At 40.0% G+C, this 4325-nt stretch overlaps 1 protein-coding gene across 2 annotated transcripts in view; it reads left to right on the plus strand.

The window, feature by feature from the left end:
• Nucleotides 1-4325, plus strand: part of vsnl1a (visinin-like 1a) — a 109798-nt gene that overhangs the window by 20042 nt on the left and 85431 nt on the right. The gene's annotated exons all lie outside the window — the stretch shown is intronic.

Here is a 4325-nt window from a genome sequence, read left to right on the forward strand (position 1 = left end):
AAACCTGAAACACAATCAGGCTAAATATGAAAATGTCAATCCAGCTAAAATATACATAATGTATACACAAGCTAACCTGTTTCTATATATTACCTACAGTGCTTTCACTACCATTATATTGGTGACCTAGAAGCGAGTTTATCTCTCGCCGTGGCTAGCTCAAGGCTAATACTGTAGCCACAGTGGTCCCCAACCTTTTTGTATCCGCGGACCGGTCAACGCTTAATAATTTGTCCCGCGGCCCGGGGTGGGGGGTTGGGGTGTGGGTGTATCCTTTTTAAAAAAAAATTTTTTATTTGTCATGAAAAAGGGAGGTTTTTGTGGTTGGTGCACAAATTGTAAGTGTATATTGTGTTTTTATGTTAATTAAATAAAAGAAATAAAAAAAAATTGGGGACCCACTGCTGTAGCACACCAAAGAGTTATTACGCTAGAAAAACAGTTCCTCAATGTTGCTACAGTTTGGTTATAATACAGGTTACGAAACGTAACCAAAGTATTTTTGACGGTTTTTGAATGGATTTTAAAAGTGATTTAGAGGTAGAATTGATTGCTCTCATTAGATACATTGCTACGAGACGATTTTACATGTTAGAATGCAAAAAAGCCCCAAACTTTTGTCCACTTGTCTCTCATAAGTATTGTGAAAGATAGGGAACATTTAAAACAAAAATTGCAGTTCCCCTTTAATGAAGTGACACGGTAAGAACACCATCTGATACAACTAAAAACATGTCTGGATATATGTGTATGTATGAAAGGTCACACTTAAAATCTTCAGCTCCATTAACTTTTTTATTGAAGAAGTTCACCAGAAATTATAGCTTTTTTCACCGGTTTTAAAAATCCATAATGTTCTCAATATTTATCACAGGAAAATGAGACTTCTATTACTGGCATCGTCCTTTTAGACCTGTCTGATAATACTGGTTTTCTCAGACAGACTATCTTATCTAATGCCAAAATTCTACTTTGATTGCAATAAGGCAAGGTCACCTGCTCAGTGGCCTAGAGGTTAGTGTCCGCCCTGAGATTGGTAGGTCATGCGTTAAAGTCATACCAAAGACTATAAAAATGGGACCCATTAGCTCCCTGCTTGACACTCAGCATCAAGGGTTGGAATTGCGAGTTAAATCACCAAATGATTCCTGGGCGCGGCCACCGCTGCTGCTCACTGCTCCCCTCTGGGGATGGGTCAAATACAGAGAATAATTTCACCGCACCTAGTGTGTGTGACAATTATTAGCACTTTAACTGTAATAAGAAACTTATGCTTAATGTATCATATTTATTGTAAAATTAAGCCAATGATGACATCTTTTGTAGTACCCTTTATCTTGTAAAATATCAAAACGCAACAAACCACATTTTGGTACCAGTACCAAAATATTGGTGTCGGAAGAACCCTCAGTGTCACGTAAATCAGTTTTTGTTTTATTTTACACACATACCTTCTGCATAGGTAAGTACAACATCTGATACAACTAAACAAATGTGTCTGGAGATACCGTATTTCCTTGAATTGCTTCCGGGAAGCTAATTAATTTAAAACATCTTCTCACTCCTGCGCTTACCAAAGGCATGCGTTAAAAGTAAGCATGCGTTAATTATTTTAAAAGCTCTTCTCACTCCTGCACTTACCAAGGGTATGCAGTAACACTAAGCATGCGCTGATTATTTTAAAAGCGAGTTTGACCCGGCAGTAATTCAAGGCAGGCGCATTTTATATGCCCTGCGGCAATTCAAGGAAATACGGTAAGTATACTAAACTCAATAGGCTTACACAATAAACATTTTGGTGCAACAAAAAACATATTTATCAATAGCAAGGTTTTTCTTAGATTGCCAAGAAACCAGTGGTGGTTATGGGTGTGGTCACCATGACGTCATCGTATAGTTCGCTAAATTTGATATGATGATTTGAAAGACAACACCAAATTGGCTCTAGTGTGTGAATGGCAGTGTGAATGTTGTCTGTCTATCTGTGTTGGCCCTGCGATGAGATGGCGACTTGTCCAGGGTGTACCCCGCCTCCCGCCCGATTTGTAGCTGAGATAGGCACCAGCGCCCCCGGCAACCCCAAATGGAATAAGCGGTATAAAATGGATGGATGGATGGATTTGAAAGACCCAAAGCACAAATTATTTAAAAACAAATCTGTGTAATTATTCATTTGTAGTAACATATATTTTAAAATTATATGGTTTTGCTCTAATTTGTTATTGTTGCAATTACAAAATAGAGCAAACAGCGACATCTTATCAAAAAAAGTGCCGTACTTCATCTCTTCCTCCTCCATATATATATATATATATATATATAATATGAAAAAACACAGAGGTTATATCATCCCTACAAGCCTGTTTCGCAGGACATATATACTGTGTGTGTATATATATATATCATCATTTTAGCTGTTTGCAAATGCACCAAATCGTTGAATTTCAATAATTGTGATTTAATAAATAAAGGGTTTTGTATGAGTTATACCAAAGACTATAACAATGGGACCCATTACCTCCCTTCTTGTCACTCGGCATCAATGGTTGGAATTGGGGGTTAAATGACCAAAAATTATTATTCCCGGCTGCGGCTGCTGCTCACTGCTCCCCTCACCTCTCAGGGGGTGATCAAGAGTGATGGGTCAAATGCAGAGAATAATTTCCTCACACCTAGTGTGTGGTACCTTAACTTTAACTCTATGTCCATTGATTGATTTAAACTTTTATTAGTAGATTGCACAGTACAGTACATATTCCATACAATTAACCACTAAATGGAAACACCCGAATACGTTTTTCAACTTGTTTAAAGGCCTACTGAAACCCACTACTACCCACCACGCAGTCTGATAGTTTATATATCAATGATGAAATATTAACATTGCAACACATGCCAATACGGCCTTTTTAGTTTACTAAATTACAATTTTGAATTTCCTGGGAGTTTCGTCATTGAAACGTTGTGTAATGATGACGTGTATGCAAGACGTCACGGGTTTTTAGGAAGTATGAGCGCTGCACACACACAGCTAAATGTCGTCTGCTTTAACGGCATAATTATACAGTTTTTTGGACATCCGTGTTGCTGAATCTTTTGCAATTTGTTCAATTAATATTGGAGAAGTCACAGTAGAAAGATGGAGTTGGGAAACTTTAGCATTTAGCCACACAAACACACGGTGATTCCTTGTTTAACATTCCTGGAGGTGAAACTTTCCTATGGATCAGAGCGCGGTCAAGAGAACATGGATCTCGACCAAATGTCAACCAGCAGGTTTCGGTGAGAAAATTGTGGTTAAAAAGTCAGTTCTTACCGGAGAAAAGCTGAGCTTGTGCCGTCCATAGCCGCGATCGACTCCCCTGAGACACTGCGCGTCAAGACACCCTTACGACTATCAGGTAATATCAAACTCACTAAAACACTAGCAACACAATAAAAAGATAAGGGATTTCCCAGAATCAACCAAGATTATGTGTCTAAAAACATCGGAATCCGTCCCAATGCAATCGCGTTTTTTTTTTTTTTTAGTCCGTTGCTATCAATATCCTCAAACACAAATCTTTCATCCTCGCTGAAATTAATGGGGATATTGTCGTTTTCTCGGTCCGAATAGCTCTTTTTGTTGGAGGCTCCCATTATTAAAAACAATGTGAATATGTGAGTACCCATCAAACATGTGACGTCACCCTCTGCGACTTCCGGTAGAGGCAGAGCTTTTCTCTTAGCAACATAAATTGCGAACTTTATCGTGGATGTTCTCTACTAAATCCTTTCAGCGAAAATATGGCATTATCGTGAAATGATCAAGCATGACACATAGAATGGACCCGCTATCCCCGTTTAAATAAGAATATCTCTTTTCAGTAGGCCTTTAAGTGTGGGTCCACGTTCATCAATTCATGGCAAACATTATGTATTATCCATCCATCCATCCATCATCTTCCGCTTATCCGAGGTCGGGTCGCGGGGACAACAGCCTAAGCAGGGAAACCCAGACTTCCCTCTCCCCAGCCACTTCGTCTAGCTCTTCCCGGGGGATCCCGAGGCGTTCCCAGGCCAGCCGGGAGACATAGTCTTCCCAACGTGTCCTGGGTCTTCCCCGTGGCCTCCTACCGGTTGGACGTGCCCTAAACACCTCCCTAGGGAGGCGTTCGGGTGGCATCCTGACCAGATGCCCGAACCACCTCATCTGGCTCCTCTCGATGTGAAGGAGCAGCGGCTTTACTTTGAGTTCCTCCCGGATGGCAGAGCTTCTCACCCTATCTACCCTATTATGTATTATTCTAATTGATAATTTTTGTAACACAATTAGTGAACGAAGC

This window comes from Nerophis ophidion, linkage group LG24 (genome assembly GCF_033978795.1).
Source record: "Nerophis ophidion isolate RoL-2023_Sa linkage group LG24, RoL_Noph_v1.0, whole genome shotgun sequence".
NCBI classification, from domain to species: Eukaryota; Metazoa; Chordata; class Actinopteri; order Syngnathiformes; family Syngnathidae; genus Nerophis; species Nerophis ophidion.